The 18,987-nt window shown below is 33.8% G+C and overlaps 1 pseudogene; it reads left to right on the plus strand.

Annotated features, from left to right (window-relative positions):
* LOC120768778 overlaps positions 1–15,092 on the plus strand; it is a 173,992-nt pseudogene extending 158,900 nt beyond the window's left edge.
* The last annotated feature ends 3,895 nt before the right edge of the window (positions 15,093–18,987 follow it).

Genomic DNA, 18,987 nt, shown 5'->3' on the forward strand with positions numbered 1-18,987 from the left:
GGTACAAGCATTTTTTATTTTTGGGCAGTCGCCAATAGTTGTAATTTGTCAATCTAACTTTTCCCTACTTCCAAATATTTCGACTTTATTCTAGATTTATATATATATTTTTTTTTGGTTACAGATTTCTAGGACTTTTAAAATTGTGGGTTTAGATAGAGGGAAAATAATTGAGGTTTGGCACTGCGACCTATGTATGGTCTGTTTTGCCCTCTCCAAAATTACATATTTATATACAAAACTGGAGTTATTGAAAAAGACTATTCCCATGTTGGTGTGTTTTTTGAGCCTGCAGTACCAAGTATAGAGCATGACATTGTTAATCATATCTTCAAACCTTGTTATGTTGTAACCTCTCAATGGTAACATGGCGTGGCGATTCATGTTGCCTGCTGCTAGTGCCGTTTTGTTCAGTGTGGAGCAAGTCCTTTATGATGTGGGATCCCTCTGTAATGCATGGTTTTGGCCCCATAATCCTGAAATCTGCCATAGAGTGAGCTAGTTCGCCGACCAGCACATTGGCGGTTATCCCTTTATGTACCATCAGGTGTACAAGGCTGCAAACTGATGGACGATTCAGCCTCCCTATACACTCCTTCACTAATAGCGATAACTTTTAGTGCCGCTTGACTATCGCTGCGTAAAGTGATACGCTAGTTGCGATATTTGCGTTGGATATTGATTTCTGCGCACTAACTTATAGCAAAGACTTCCGCTAAAAAGATGCTCGGAAAACGTCCCATTGGATGGGTCTTGTATGTTTTGTATGCGGTCCCGTAATGCCTACTCCATTGCCCTGTTTTCGAGCCGTCAATGTAACATTGGATATCATTTCAATCCGCCTTACTCATGAGAGTAACTTTAAACTTTTCACTTATCTCCCATTATGTGGGACATAGTGGAACTCCACCCTGTGGGCAGCCCGTCATAGTAGCAAGATGAATCTTATTCCCCCATATTGCATTATCGAAAGCATCTTCATTGTCAAGTAAGGCACATATCGCAATTGTCGGTATGGGTACATGCCAAGTTTTTGAGAACCTTAATTTAATCAGCTGCGAATTTTTGAAATTTTTAACTTTTTTATTTTTTAATTTTTTCTGTATTCTCTTAAGGCCAATAAATAACTAACAAAAATATAGAAAGTAAAAATATTAATAGCATTTAACACTTAAAAATTGCTTGAAAATCATGAATCTGGACAATATTACTCCTTAAAGAATGCTTTAATTTATCTAAGCTCTAAAAACTACGAGTATACCTTTAAGTAAAAATATATTTAATTTGCTCTTCATCTGTAAGATTTACCAAAATTCTGTGAGCCTTTACAAAATGTCACGGCACCAGTGGGGCGAGAGGCGGTGCTGCAATGTGTTGTCGATAATCTGCAAACCTATAAACTAAGTAGTTAAAAAAATAAATATGTTAAAATATACTACCTACAAATAGATGTATGAATCAGTAGTCACGAAGTGGATGAAAAATTATAATAAAAATTACTTCTATACAAAGTAATGGTTAATTATTCAAACATCAAAGCAAAAACCAGCAATTTTTCATGAGTTAAGAATCTGATAACATACAAAAGAGTTAGTTGCTGATGATTTATAGGCACCGCAAAATTATATATTTCCCAAGATTCCACACTCAAATGCACAATGATTATTACACACTTCAGAATGATTATTACACACGCAACCATTTTACAAGTTAATTGCTTTGTGTAAAAAACAATAAGTAATCGTGTGTGCACATATTGTCTCACCGGACACATAACCATTGTCCGCACCTGATTTAACACATGCCAAAGCATAAAACTCAAGACGTTCTCTCTTTCCTTGGTTGCTATTTGCCTTTCACTTTTTCCTTCCATTTTTCTTTCTATTAAGTGACAATTTTTGCCTTTATATATAAAAGTTATTATTCAAATACAGAAGTCTGACTTCAGGCGTCCCAAAAAGTTAGATTGTCATATTGATATATGTACCTAACTTTTATTGAGTACCGAAATATATAAGTAAGTTGTGTGTGTTAACAAATTTCTGTTTATACCCTGTTCAAATGTATGACATCAATAAAGGATGTCTTGCCGAAGTGACTAAATGATTATTTGAACATAAATCGTTAGATGTGCTTTTAAGTGATAACAACGAACTCTGCTCTTTTCCATCCCCTATTTACATATAGATTTAAATACATTAATAAAATATAGGTACGACAGAAACCATCTCCTTCGATTTCTGAAAGTATGTGTTTATGTGTATACTATGTAAAACTTGTGATGATATTGTTGTTATCAACTTTCTAGTCCAATTTAGAACTACAGTATTAATGTATTTCACACCGCCTTTATTTCATTGAAAATAAGCCCTCACAAAAGCACATTGTTTATTTTCCTACATTTACGCCTAAGTGTATGCTACAAAGTCAACACAATTTTTACAATACCAACAAATTATAATTACTATTATTACAATTACTATTACGCATACTTCTTTATGCAAATGGTCTCCCTGGCTACGCAAATGTGTGTCACTACAAAAGTTACCCTCAACACAGTTTAAAATTTATCTCTTTCGTCTAGTTGTAAGCATTTTTAGTCGCATATTTTTAGGGTTTTAAAGGTTGGAAAAAAGTTGGGCAAAGATGCGCAAGTATATGTGTAAAGGACACATAGTATGGAAAACTTTTGTTTTTGACAAAGTGTCTCCACGAAATTTTCCACGGATTATTGTCCAAAGCAATGGAATAATTTTTGAAGAAATGGTTAGGATCAGACCACTATAGCATATTATAGCTGCCATACAAAGACAGATCAGCAAAATCAAGTTTTTGTAAGGACTTTATTTTTTAATTTTAACTACGGTCAAAGCTGCAGGATTTTATAAATCTCTTAAGAAATAGCGAATATCTTAAATTTAGCTTGTTTAAATTGTTTGTATATACTCATTAATTATGTCGAGTTTTTATGTTTAAGGGGTTATAACATTAAAAAAGTTTCATACCATAATTTTCTCTACAATTAAACAAACACTAAGCTTTCCTTGACCTATTAATAAGGTACAAATAATACCAAAGAAATATACGTATGTAAATCGATAACAATATGCTTGGTGTGTGTTTGGGTTTACTAGTATAGAACATGAATTCGACCAGCGAAATTAAGCCATTCATCCTAACGAACTTGTTTAACTCGTTTATGGTGCTTAACCTCAAAGAAAGGTAGTCACACTCTACCTTAGCTGATTCATTGAGAGACGCACAACGGCCGCAAGCAATTATGCGGATATAAAGATTTATAAATACACGTATGTATTTATCAGCGTATGTCCTTAAGATACAAATATATATATGTAAGTATATGACAACTCTACGCAGTACTGGCTAATAAAACGTTTTACTATTAAACTAAAAGTAAACAAACAATTTTCTCATGGATTTTCTTTCCTGTTTTCTTTCCCTTCCTTACTAACCTATACATGCACTTTCACGAATTCACATGTGTCCAATAACTTGTGGAACTCCGTGGTAAATTCAACACAACCACTTGCACGTCCAATGGATACATAAACAAACCAGCACACGCGGACCATCAATACGCACCTATACAAATGAAAATACGCAAATCCAAATAAACAAAAACAAACTAATGAATGAACGTTCAAATAAATGTGTGCATGTTGCGGTCTATTTACTATCTGCTAATATTAAAATAAATGGGTTGTGTCGAACGGGTTGACACGTCTAACATTATGCTTTACCCATACGCAAACACAAACTGTCGCGTTTCTGTGCGTCATATGATTATTTTGAGGCATCGTCTAGAGTGCGTGGCTGCGCGTCGATACACAAACAACACTGACGATACAAAATCACGTTATAACAAAAAACAACCGAATGAGCATAACCCATACTGAGAAACGTTCATGGGTATTGAGAATACGTGACGTAAAAGAAGCGGACAAAGGCTGGTATATGTGTCAGAACAATACGGATCCGATGAAGAGTCAAGTTGGTTACCTGGATGTTGTGGGTAAGTACAATAAACTCAATTGAGTCAAATTTTCTTTATATAAGAAAATATGAAACAGGTAAAAAATAGCTATAAGTTATATTATCAAAATTCTTTAAGTTAAATTCAATCCAGAGGAATATGTATATAAGAGTGTGAAATTTAAAACTTTTTTTTTCTTCGTGGAAAAATGAAAGTATTCTTTTTTATGATGGAAAAAATCCCTGAAAATTTAGACTCCTAGTTTTAATTTTAAGTACTTATTTTTTGATTTATCACGTTTTTCAATCATCATTAGGGAATATCATCAAAAACACCATCGCAAATCAACAATTGCTTTACCTTCCTTTATGCAACTTTGTAAATTTGCGACTACCAAACATTTTTTTTACTGCATTGATTAGGTTAAGTTAGTTTAAGTCATAGCCTTGATCGTCGTGCAAAAGATAGCACTAGACCACACTTGTATAGCGGTGAATTTCGGTTTTCTAGTAACCAAAACTCCTAAATATTAATAACCAAAGTTAATAACGCATTTCGACAAAGTGTTTTGCGTGACCATAATATTTCAGTCTCCGTCAGGCAAAATCTGTGCAGTAGAAGGGAAAAATGCTTAAATGATTCCATCTCACCTTTATTCAAATATTTAACCGCACCGCGCGTGAGCCTATCGGACACTGTCCAATCAAAGTATCTACAATTACGGCATTGACTTTGACGGTTTACTTTGCGAAGAACAGGTAGTTAAAGGGGCCTCCTAAGTTTTATTTAATCCAAAAGCACCTCGCAGCTGCACAAGTTTTGGTTGCTGGCCAAGAACCAATCCATGAACCTATTGCGTTCCACTTAGGGCCAGAAGAAGTTCACATTAAGCCCACTGATCTAGCTCTAGAATACGAGAGGCCAGCGGAGCATATACTCGTTCCTAGATGAGACTAAAATACATATACCCTTTCTTGTAAGCTCATTAGCATTGCATTTTCGAGCGATTCCACTATGACCAATTGCCCTACCCTAACAAGTTCAACACGTGGAAACTTAACTCTGTTGCTAGTAGGCCCAGACACTCCTTGACTAGCCTTGAGAGTGATATTATTTTAATTTTCCTAAATTGAATAACTAGTTGGCATTAGTTTAAATATTTATACATATCACTTAGCCTCTCAGAAAAAATACTACAAATACTAAGATATTAGGGTAATGGAAAGTTTCATTCTCTGTTAGGATCAGCTTTTTAACTAACTATTTGTTTATGGGATTATTTTCTGTCCCAATGGAAACTATTTTTGAGATTTTAGATGACATGTACATATGTAAGTAAATATTAACGCAAGTTGTCATATACAATCTAGTGGAATACTTGCAAAAGTTACGTATACGACACGTATGTCACGTTGATGCCCTTTAATTTAACCACCTTCCCGAAAAGGCAAGAAATGCACTTCGTTTCATTAGAGAAGATAGAAAATACTTAAAGGAATTATAATGGCGCGGTCGAATATAAGTTTTAGAATTTTCTTTAAATTTTTATAATTCATGATAGGAAAATTAAATCGTCCTTCATTGGAATTTAAACTTTAATATTAATTTCGGTATTAAGCTAAGCATATTCTACGATGGAGCTTTTATCTTCGTATCGAAAAAAAGTTAATCATTTCATAACTATTTCAAGTATCTACCCCTTGCTCTAAGGCACTAGTGATATATTGTAAGGTTTGTGTGTGAAATACTTTCGATACCTTGCCAGGTAGATGAAAATGAATGAAATCAGATGAGAGCCCACTCACTTCCTACATTAACGGTTGTGTTGAAAACTACTGAAGTTGCAATAACTCATAAAAAAACATTTTTCAGAAGCATTAAACGTTGCAGAGAAAATAGGAGGAGGAAGATCATATCGTATTGTTGGTTTTGATAGAAGAAGACATTTCGGTTAATCTGTGAGTTATCTTATTGAATGACGCAATGCAAAAACTGAATAAAATCCACTTCACTAAAAGACTCCAAAAATAAGGATATTTTTATTGAACAACAAAAAAAAAAAATATTGAAAAATAAATTTAAAAAATAATAGTATTTTATAAGAGTATATGAAATTCTGTGCCTCCTCAGTACTGCCTACCAAAAGAGATGAAAAAAGCTTGCACAAAATCAGTAATATATAAATATCTTAAACAAAAAGGTACCACAAGTTTATATATTTTGGGGCAAAACGCTTCATATTGGACATTCGTGACTTGAAAGAACTATTGTTGGTGAAGTTGTGCGTTAAAGCCCCTTACAGTTCTGAACGGCTGTCCATTAACAAACAAGAGTGTTTCTCAATAGCGCGTGTATTTATATTTTCTTACAAATTAATTTATATTTTTGCAATTATTTATGCATGTGTTACTGAGAATAATTATGATAGTGTTTTTCACAATAATATACTTTTTTCATACCATTTTGGAGATGAGTTTTTGAAAAAAGTACCTGCAGTCATTGGAAATAACTACTCCTATGTACAAACTAAAGCTTGTGTAGCAAAACATTTGACTTTATTATACCCTAAACATTAAATATATAATATATATAAGTGATCAGTATGGCGAGCTACGTCGAATTAAACATGACCATCAGTTAGTCTATCCGTCTGTCTGTCTGTCAGTCAGTCAGTATTTACGCAAATTAGTCTCTAAATTTTTAAATATCGATCTGAAATTTTGCACACGTATTTTTATTCCGAAGAAGCTACTAATTTGTCGGAATCACCGACGTTGAAAACTATAGAATATAGCTGGATCATCGGAATCAAGTCTTCTTATGGAAAACTATTCCATCTGATGAGGTATCTTTAAGAACGGATTACTATCTAAGGTAAGCGTAATCTTCGAAAAAGTTTTTCATATGGGATCACTATAGCATTTAACTGCCATACAAACTAAACGATCGGTATAAAGTTCTTGTAAGGAATCTTTTATGTGAAAAGTATTCTTGTTTTGAACGTGAAGGAAGCTATCGTTTTTTCTTGTCCATACCTAGGAATGACTAACACTGTTGTAAACTGGGTGTTAAAAATATTTTAATTAATATATTTTACAAGTTCAGAGTTTATTACTCCAATTTTAATCTCTTTGCATATATAAAAGAAAAGGAGAAATTTTATATCTATGTTCCTCATAGACTCCAAAAAGGCTAGACCGATTTCACTGAAATTTTAGGATGACCCAGGGAGGTTCCTGTAAAGTTTCATGGTAACCAGAAATTTATTTTACTGTATTTAGATAAATTAATGATGCGTATACCCATTTAGATTTCAAATAACAATTATTAATGTATATAATGTATATGTATATATAATTATATTAATGTATATATAACATCTTACCAACAAAACATTTGTTCTCTTCTCTTCCTTTTTGCCCATTGCAAAAATCTTGTTCTTGTCTTTTACAAAAACAACGCTCAACAATTTAATGTGATGGTTTTTGACTGCGTGGAAAATCCGAATGTTATTAAAATTTTCTTGCCATCCTACCTTATATAATAATAACAATTGCAAACTGAATCACTGTCGCTGGCCAATAACAACCTTCCAACATGACACGCTTATCTGCCCGCTGGCAAATTTTAACATTTCAACGCAGTTGCTACTGCTGGTGCTACATATAAATCACGTGCATTTTTGCATCATGATGATCTCCACCATGATGAGTTCGCTGGACAACATAACAACGATTGCAACGCAATACAATGCAACATTAATATCACAATTCTGACTTTTTGGTCCATTACTGTTTTAGTTGTTTCGCTGTTGTTACGGTATTCGCTTTTCGCGTACGCAGTTCCACCCGATATCCTTGATTATCCCACCAGCACGGATATGGTGATACGAGAGGGCGCTAACGTAACACTGAAATGTGCAGCAGTTGGGTCACCAACGCAGACCATAACGTGGCAACGTGAAGGTGGCGACCCCATACCACTACCCAACAATACCGAAGGTGAGTTAAGTAAAGAAATATCTATTTTAGTACAGCTATACCAAGATGAGCCTTCTCTAAAAATCACCATTTCAATGAACATTTGTTGGTAGAGAAAAATTTGAAATACTGATAGATGACAACATGAGTTAAAATAAACTGTTGCCAAATATTCAACTTCAATATGGCAACACCTATTTTGAAAGATCATTTGATCCTAAGAAAAATGAAAGTACGATTGTTTCCAAAATCACTCAATTCTTTCAAGAAACAATGTTGCGTTACACTCTGTGAAACAATGCTTTTCGACTAATAGGATGTCATAAAAATATATTATTACAGGCGATGAGTCTTTGATCTACAAGTATGTTAACGACCTGAAAACAAGCGATCAACGTTATATTGACAGTTTTCTTTGAATATCGAGGTGTGGGGCTCACCGAATTCCTTCGGACCGGCCAAGGAACAACAAGGAATAATACTAGAGTGTTAAGCGGCGTTAGCGCAAAGCTATTTGTAACAAGTAAGGAGGTGCTAAGTTCGGGGCAACCGAACATTTTATACTCTTGCAACTTGCAGGAATCAAAGAAGGGGAAATACCTTAAGATGAAAAACGTCAACCTGAGGATCGAAATCCAAGCAATTGTATGTATACCATACCTTACTATATATTACTCATATGCTGACAGTCCATACGATTTCTTCAAAAAACAAAAATCATTATATATAGTCAGGGTTTTCATTTACTACTCCGTAGCAGCAAAATTTCTAAAATTATTGCTATGCTATCGCTACCGCTCTCACTTTGCCGGGAGCCACAGCATAGCCTTAGCATAACAATGTAAAAGTATGTGCCCTACTCTGCTCCGAGTTTTGTTAAGTAAAAGACTATAGCTGGAGCGGGAGCAAAAAATTAAATTCTGCGCTATGCTCTGGCGTAGCGGTAGCAAAAAATTGGGAGCGGTAGCACAGCAGAGCTAATGAAAATTTTCATGTGCTACAGCTCCCGCATGTGTTTGTTTTTTTTTTTCTTGTTTGCTATTTTCTGTCATAACATTTGAATTAATTGAATAATTCAAAAAAAAAAATGTTATGCCAATCATTTTGGCACTTGTTGCGTCAAGTGACTTTATAAATCTAAAATCAAATATTTTAAGAAATATATTCATAAAGTGAATTAGATAATAATTGAATAAACTATAAATTTTTTTTTTATTATGCAAAATATTTACCATTTTTATATTACCAAAAACATCATCTATTCCAAATGTATTATAATACTCAATTACTATGAATTTTCGACATTAATTTTAACTATATATACTTTCCCCCTTTTTATATACATTAGGATGATGTTAACAAAACTCGGAGCAGAGTAGAGCACATACTTTACATTGTTATGCTAAGGCTATGCTGTGGCTCCCTACAAAGTGAGAGCAGTAGCAAGAGTAAAATGAAATGCTACGAGAGTAGCGTAGTTTTTCAAACGCTGTATGTAGTATATGGATATTGGGATAGTATCGACCAGATCTTATCTATTTTTCATAATACCACAAACTATTAACATTTCAAATACTAAAAAACTAATCATAAGAGTAAAGTCAGTCGAATGTAAAAAACACCTTCTAATTAGTTATATGAGGGGTAAGTTAAGTTTTCGCTCAGATTTATTTATTTTAGGCGCAAAGATACGCTGTTATGAGTAAAACACGCATGATCATTTTCATTGAGATAACTTACATATCGGCCGATATATGCGGTGCAAAGTCACCCGGAAGTTCGATTATCTTGATTATCTTTATATTAGATATATGGGGACTAAGGGTAGTATTGATCCGATTCAACGTATTTTTGAAATACAGACATACCATTGTCAGAGAAGTACTATCCATGAATTTCAATTATATATCTCAGACATGCACTAAGGGCATTATTCGTGCAAAGTTTAATCCCGTTATATTAACTCTTTTTGAACTGGAAACTGAACGAATCAAGTGGTATTTAAAATTTTTTTATATGGGAAGTAGGCGCGGTTATTGTCCGATTTCGTCGTTTTCGCAACGTGTCATAAGAATATAAAAAAAATACCCTGTTTCAAATTTTGTCGAAATCAGTTAATCGGGTCCCGAGATATGGGACTTCACCAAAAAGTGGGCGGTGCCACGTTCATCGTCCAATTTTCACATCAGCTCCCATAAAGCTTTCTCATACCATTCCGGGAAAAAATTTTTACGTCTATGACGCATTATTAATTTATCGAGCTGTTAGTAGTTTTGAACAGTACAGTTATATAGGGAGTGAACGGGGTTTTCATCGGATTTCGTCAATTTACACACAGTCGGTAGGAACTCCTGTAATTTTCATGCTGTGCGAATTCGGTTGTTGTACCTTCAGCGAATTAGGAGATATGCACATTAAACATTACAGAGGGCGGGGCCACGCCCACTTTTTCAAAAAATTTTTGCCAAAAGGTGCTCCTTGCTACAGCAGTCCTCTCTTTTTACCGCTTTATATCTCAATTTAGTGCATAGTTACAGCACTTTATATGTTTTCGGTTAATGCCGATGCCCATCTACGAACTCGTATTTTTTTTGTTCTAAGGAACCTTCATACCAAGTATCTCCTCATATCTCTATTAGTTTTATGTTATACTTACAACCGTTAGGTGAACAAAATTCTTATACTCTGTTGCAAGAGTATAAAAAAAGGGCGAAATCTTGACCGATAACTTTGGTTTTTGCACCACGACAATGCACCGTCTCATGCTGCAATGATTCTTCAAGAATTTTTCTAAATTTTCAACCAATATCGTGCCGCTACCACCACCTGATAGAACTCCATGTGACTTCTGGCTATACAGGAAACTCAATCGAGCGCTCTGGGACACCGTTTTTTAGTCATCTGAAGATACTAAACGCGCATTGAAGGCTTTTCAGAAAATTGAATTTAAGAACTGTTTCGAGGATTAGTCATAGTAGAAGATTGGTACAAGTGTGTTGGGGTCCAAAAAGATTATTTTGAGGGGAGGAGAGTTTGAAAAATAAATTAAGAATTCAAGAATTTGTAGATATTCCTATAATTTAGAAATGGTGGACTTTTCCTTATAGAGAACAGTTTCCAGTTATAACACATAAAATAAGATATAATTTTTGGATAATTCAAGCAGACGTCAAAATTGTGAGATAATTAGTTAGATTAACCACTAATTTGACAGCCTGATGAAAGTAGCTTCTATAGTAATCATAGCAAGTAATATCTAAATACATATGTGGTTTCAAAAAATGAAAATTGAAAGTGAAATTATTGAAACAATAGAAAGAACTATTTAAACACATTGGAATCAATTTTGTTGAAACGGAATTGCGGACAACAAAAATTGCGCATCCAAATCAATTATTATATGTGTCAGCTTGTCATTTGATTACGAAGCAAATTTCATATTGAAATAAGCGTTAAATTCAGCATTTTTAATTTCTCTGACATTTAGTTTAATTCATTTTTTGGAATTTAAATCACGAAAATGTGGTTTAGTAGTTTTCTTGATGCGTAGCCATTACACATTTAATTTTTACATTTTTACGACTAATGGATTAGGGAAGTATTCTGGTCCAAAAATTTTATATATATATAATAGGTATTTTCATATTCCAACAGTCTTTATATTCAAAAATATCTCCGTAAAGGATTTTTTAAAAATTAATTTATAGTTATAGTTATATTCGTTTTGGTGTGGTAGTAACTGTGATGGTTTTATCTTAATTTCTAAATTTAATAACAAAGCTAAATTCTTGGCAATAAAATTAAATTATTTGTATTTTATGATATTTTTTTCGAAATTGGAAGGTCTAAAATACTTCCTTTAGAAATATTTTCATAGTTTCTCAAACTTATCTATACTACTTGTATATTATCTTGAAGCGTTATGTCATTAAAGGAAAGCTTTTGAAAGTCGTTTCAGTTCTCAAAAGATGAGAAAGACTCACACATAATATTTTTAATCCTAAAAGAGGTCCCTGAAATTTAGATATTATAAAGCTGCACATTGCAACAAATTTCAAAAAAATCATGAAGCTATTTATTTCAAAACTATGTAAGTATGTTTATCCTAGCAAATACTAGCGCACATCTAAACTTTCCACAACACAATTGTTTTACATAAGCTCATTGTATTCTGCAGGAAATTGCACGTCTTTTAATTGATTTCCGTATGTAAACCATGTGGATGAAATGTTATTGGCGAAAACTGGGTAATTTGCCCGCCAATGAAAAGGACATATATAATTATGAAATGAATTCAACTATTTTTGATTTTGCATTTTTATTGGATGCAAATTTATGATGTAAAATTGCGGAGCCATCAGTCTTCATACATTGTGACTGCAAACGAAATGAATTTGGAATTATTGTTGGAAAGTTCTATGAATATTGAATCGAATTTCGGTAGCTTCAGCTGGCATTCAATTTCAAATGAATTTCGTGTGTGTATATTAAAAAACTCCATATTAAAAGAAGAAACTATCTGACTTGTACCTGTAGTTAATGTGATCATTAAGTATTTTACACAAAAAATTAACCACATCACTCTAGCGATTTCAATCTTCACCATGCTTCTAAAGAAAAGAAAGAAAAAAACTGTTATTAATCCTGAAGGCTTGGTCTACTTCACCAGTTTTACTACCATTGTTGACCAATTAAAAGCTAACCAAATGACAGTTTTTGAAAATATTTTCGAAATTTGCTTAAAAGTACAGTTGTTGGCCTATCAAAACTTTTATATTATCGAGAAATTCGGAGTTTATTGCATAGAGATCTACATGCAAAACAAGCAGTGTGATCGGAAAATTCTTTGAAGTTATATTTCCAGCTAACTTGTAGCAGAAATTTAATTTTGAGAAAAATGCAATTAATAATGAAATATTGAGCTGATTAAACTATAGAAGACAATAATTCCAAAAAATATTTTAAATATTTTTTAAAATATGAGTATTGATATTTAAGTATAAACTATCAAAATTTGCAACAAATCGTTTTTTTTCCAAATTTAACACAAATACACCTCTTAGATATTACGAAGTTACTCATACGCCATGTACACTGAAAAAGTTGCATAAAGAAATAGGGGAAGCAATTTAGATGTTGAAATCATATTTTTTCGAATCCTTAACAATTATGTTGAATATTAACATTTTTAAAATTTCAAATAATGAACAAATCGACTAATAATATTTTAAACCTTCTGTCCCCACAAAATTTCTCACTAATTAATTGTCTTCTAAAAATTTATGTTTAATATTCCTTGCTTCTGAACTTAAAAAGAATTGATATTATGTGTTTAAAGCACTTATTCTTTTCTTTTATCTTTCTAGTCATCGCGTACAATGGTTCCTACCTGACGATCACTAAAGTACAACGCCTTAATATGGTTGCGTATTTATGCATCGCCTCGAATGGCATTCCGGCAACGGTCAGCAAGCGCGTAATGTTAGTGGTGCACTGTAAGTATATCTACTAAATTTAACTACATATTAATTATGCTAAAGGAAAGACCAAGAAATGGTTATATTACACATGATATGGTTATCAATTTTCATCAATGTTTATCACTGGTTTTCTCGAAATCAAGTTGTTGTAGGGAATCTTTCGTATTTGCGAAGTGTATTATTGCTGTGGTGTAATAATGATCAAGATGACTAGGCAATTGGAAATGCGTATGATGTCTGTCTACTCGTACGAGCTGTAACTTGAGTAGATACTAAGATATCTTGATGAAATTTTGTACACATATTCCTTCCTTCATAAAGTACATATATCGTAGATCATAGAGAGAAAAAGGGGTTGAGCCGGATTAACATTTTTCTTAGTCCTCGTTAACCTTTTAGAAAGATTTTCGAACTATCGGCAGACTATAAATCCCATATATCGTCCATTATGTGAGCTTTATTAAAAAAGCTGGGAAAAAATTGTGTTATAACTAATATCAGGATTTTAATATTTTAATGAGACTTAGAAAGCATCTGTTTCTCTTAATAATATAAAAAAATAAAATCGGGTCAATACTACACCTATCTCCCATATTCTATTGAAGGAACTTCAAATGCAACTTATTGTTTGAGAACTGTTATACTAGTACAAAGGCTAAATGATCTGCTTGTAAAAATTTGGAAGTCTCAATTATGGTTTAAAAACTGTTGAGGCAACTAGTGGCTTGCCTTAAAGAGCTCAAAGCTATCAGTAACTAAAGATAAACTCGCAAATATAATATTCTAAAAGGCAAAGCGATAAATTTTAGGGGCAACGAAACTCATAAAAAAAGCTCCGTTATCAGATCTTATGAATTGACAGAGCGCCTTGTCGCTAATAGAAAACTGTTTAGGTATTACATTTTTATATTTATATAAAAGCCACAAAACTAGGGAAAGGCTGGCCTTACTAAGGCAAAGAGCTTAACAGACTTTTTGTGAACCGATTTGGATAAAAAAAATCTTGCAGCACCGCAAAAACTAATAGTAGCTCAGCGCCTCCTTCTTCGAAATCCAGTTATCCAGTAGTAAAACGCAGGAAGCTAACGGGGTTCTATGTTGGATTAAAATATACAGGTATCTTTAGGTGTACCCGCTTACGTGTTAAGTTTGTTCGACTCTTAAATTCCTACATAATCTGAGTTAAGACCGGCGTAACTAAGGTGGTTTCTTTCTTTAATAAGTATGTTATAATATGTTAGTACAAAAGGACCGTTTCCTTGCCAGCTTTCCAGCTGCCTGCGTTTTCTCTAAGATCTGGCATCCATACCATTGTTACTTGCAACACCTATTGGAAATCATCGGAGACCCTACAAGTTATATACATAAATGATCAATACCGACCTTTGTCGATTTAGCCCAATCCGTCTCTCTTTCAATTTCTTAGACTCTTAAATTATCGACCTGATATTTTGCACACGTCTTTTCTTCCCCACAAGTTGTTGTTTATCAACGGGACCGTCGATATCGGTCCACCATAGCACTCAGCGTCCATATAAGCTGATCGATGAGAATCAAGTTCTTGTACGGAAAACTTTTTATTTTTTATGTTTCTACTTTCTAACAGTTCCGCCAATTGTTTGGATACATAGCAACTAATATTTATGCAAAAAAGATGACAAATACAACAAATGACAAAACCGCTAGTGAGTGGTTGAATGCAAAGGTCTTTTGAGGGTTGAGTTAACTTCTCGTATAACCCAAGTGACAGACAAATGACATAAAGGACTGAACGAAATAAATCTAAATTCGACCATACCACAAAAAGTTTACCTTTAGACTTAGAGTTGACCTCAATACAGATGATTTATTTCCAGCGGCTATTCTTTTGAGTTTTCAGGATGACACAAAATCAGTAATGGCTATCTTTGACAGGTGCTGTGAATGCGTTGGCAATTTTATGGTCAATTCATGCAATTTTCACTTAAAAACCTGCTGTGAACTTTATAGACGTTTTCGTTCAGAACAGTCTCTTTTCACATAATACATGTAATCGATTTTGAAACCGTCCTATATTAGAAAACAGACGAACATTACTTCAACAATCCACCAGATTTCAAGAAAAAAAACTTAGACCATTTCAGATTTGTATTCGTGCATTATTTGTCGTTTGCGTCAATTCGTCGAAATTTTTTAATAATTATTAGTTTTTAAATAAAAGTGCATTCAGTTTACATAAAGTGCATTGGGCGATGATTGTTTGTCAGGAGAAAGTGTTTTTAATTGGTACAAATTATTCATTAGTGAAAACCATTCTGTAAGATCATTTGGGCCTAAAATAGTGAAAGCATGATTGGTGCCAAAATCACTCAATTTCTTGAATAACAGTGTTGCATTAACGCCTGTGGAACAATGCTTTCCGACAAGCAGGAAACTTATTAACGATATGTCTATAAGTGAATCTATGCTTACGACCCGGAAACAAATGATCAATCCGCCGAATATCGTGGCAAAGGTGACCCGAAGACTAAAAAACACCTCAAAGCAGGTCAAAAGTCAAGGTTCATTGATCATTCGTGTGTTTCGCCATATTTTTAACCAATGTCGTGGCGCGACCTCGGTAATCACCTGATTTAGCTACGTGTGACTTCTGGCTGTTCAGCAAGCTAAAACGACCACTCCGTGGAAGTCGTTTTGAGTAAATTGAAGACATTAAACGTGAATCGCTACGAGGTGAGGCATTGAAGGCTATTCGAAATTGACTTTAACAACTGGATTAGGGAAAACGCACAAGTGTCTTGGGACACGGGCGATTATTTTGAGGGGGAGAACATAGATTTTGAGAAATGAATTAAGAATTTTAAAATTATGTCAATAGTAGCAAGTACCATAAGTAGTGTATTTAAACGCATAAATCCGATATATAAGTTTTCTGGGGCATCCTTATATACATATGTACATATATGTGCATTTATATTGTATTTTGTGGTGATTTTAGAGTCATATGCAAATAAGGTCGACAAAAATTCAAGAACTTAATACATTTTTGTGGTTGGGCGACAAACATGCACGCAAATAAATTAAAATTTTAAAATGAATCAAGTTCCGATGGGAAGAAATCAATTAATTTTTATTTTCTACATATCTGTACTAAACGGATTGCTTGAACTTCAACATATGAGAACAAGTATTAACTTAAAATATTTTAATTTTCTAAGTGATGTCGATGTTAGATTTTAAATTTAGCGTAGAAAGAATTGCGTAAAAATACTGATATAGCCTCTATGATAGATTCCTTTTCTAATAGTGAATATGAAGTCGAATATGGAGCACATCCAGTGTGCGGCTTCAGATGAACTTTGGACTCGCTAATAAATCTTATTTTATCACAAACAGTTTTTCTTCCATACTCTGTGTATCAATTTATAACACGTGATCTTTCAAGATAACTTGAAGTTAAATGGCTGTCCCACTTATTGCAGAGTGAGGGCGCCTCAAAGTCGGGCGCCTCCCACGTCACTGTTGCCCTTGCATTAACGCAGCCAACAACGTCAGCCTTGAAATCCAACGCATAATAACTCTTGCCAACTTCTGATGAGTCCGCGTTACAAGTTTTCGTGAATACCGCACTCGATGGAATAGTGAGTTGTACGAGATATATGGCAACATTGACACAGATCAGCGAATTAAGAGACAACGACTACGCTGGCTAGATCAAGAAGTCCGAAAAGAAGGAAAAAGAAAATCTCCACTCTGTTAGAAAGACCAGGTGACTAAGAACCTGGCCACACTTGGAATCTCCAATTGGCTCCAAACAGCGTAAAGGAAGAATGTCTAGCGCGATATTGCAAATTCGGCTATAATCGCGGAAACGGTGTCTACGCCAATAAAGAAGAAAGAAACTTGCAGTTGGCAACAAATCCATCTGTTCAAATTTATTTTTGGTAAAACTTCAAATTGGCCATTCCAGTAGTTCCAATGCTATACGTGAATACCTCCTAAATCTTGACAGTTGACAGAGTTCAGGAGGTTTTGAAATTAAGCAATTGGTCTCTCATGAATGATAGATAAGTTGGGCATTTCATTATATTTGTCCCTCATCTTGTTGTGGAATACTCTAAAGTAAATGTTAATCATACGCAGCTTCGTAGCTAAAGCTGAGCTTACTTCTTGGCCATATTTGTGTTTCTCTGTACATTAAGCTTAATATGTATGTAAACTTTGAGAAATTCCACGCATATATATTATTTGATAGACAATACGTATTATCGTATACACATTTATGCGTTTTCGCAAGCATAATCATAAACACATAATGTTGCTTACATATAGATATATCTTTTTACACATCATATTATGCTTTTATTTTGCAGGCGAGCACTTTGCATCTGAAACTTTTGAAAGTGGCTACAAAATTACTATGCGTTTAACCATAACAGATGTTGAATTTTTTTAAATTAATTTTTTTTTTTAATAGTTAGTGCATAATAAAAAACAATAAAGCATTTACTTAGGAAGCTTTTCTTTTATATTTCGTGATTTAGCAAGCGCAGTGTTGCCAACTGGCAACTTACAATTGCATCGTACAGTTTGAAATTGTTGATGTGTAACTCAGAATGTTTTGGCACAGTAACTCTAAATGTTCCACTCTTTCGAAAAAAGGGAGTTAAAACGTACACATTTTACGTTCCGTAAGCTATTAATAAGGTGCCCAAACTGATATAGCAGGACAACCATGTTACCTATCGTTAGACTGAGATAACTAGGGAAATAGCGGCAACAGCCTACATTCAATATTTATTGATTGTAAAATTTTTTATTTCACGTATTTCATTTTTTCAAAAAAAAGACTCGAGTCATTTGGTCTGGAGAAATGTTATAAAAAATAGCGATACTCCGAAACACGTTTTTGACATCGAACAGACGATGAATTGTGATTTTACATATATGTTATATGTGAGCCCGAAAGTAAACATCAGGCGAGTGTATGGGTGTTTCCAGTTGAGCCGAATCAAACAAAAGTCGTTCGCGCATGCAGCACTTCCAGCAAATGGTTGTCTTTTTTGTTTTTTTTTGGGAAACGTCGCTACCATACCACTAGAATAATATAGAATAGCATACTCTGAATAGTACACAACTATTTTCAAGAAATCAGGAAACCCAATCGCCGAGGACGAATCACACATCACCAAAACAATGCGGACTCTCTCACATCGAATGGAACAAATGCTTTTTTGAGCACTCAAAACATCGATTCGATGATTCATCCTCTGTATAGTCCTTATTTCGCACCGAATGATTTTTTTTTATTTTAAGTAAAATATTAACTACGAGGTCAACGTTTGTCAACACCTGAAGAAGCGGTTAATGAACGCATTTTCTGAGCGGCAAAAGTGCTTTGACAATTGTTTAAAAAAAAAACAAGTTTATAGATCTTAACAATAAAGCGATTTGCGATGATTTAAATTTTTTTTTGTTCCTTAGTCTTAAAAAACAACCCTCGCAAACTAACAGAATAACTAAAAGAAGTATCCAAAAAAAGAAATTGTAATTT

The sequence above is a fragment of the Bactrocera tryoni genome, chromosome 2, assembly GCF_016617805.1.
Source record: "Bactrocera tryoni isolate S06 chromosome 2, CSIRO_BtryS06_freeze2, whole genome shotgun sequence".
In the NCBI taxonomy this organism is placed as follows: domain Eukaryota; kingdom Metazoa; phylum Arthropoda; class Insecta; order Diptera; family Tephritidae; genus Bactrocera; species Bactrocera tryoni.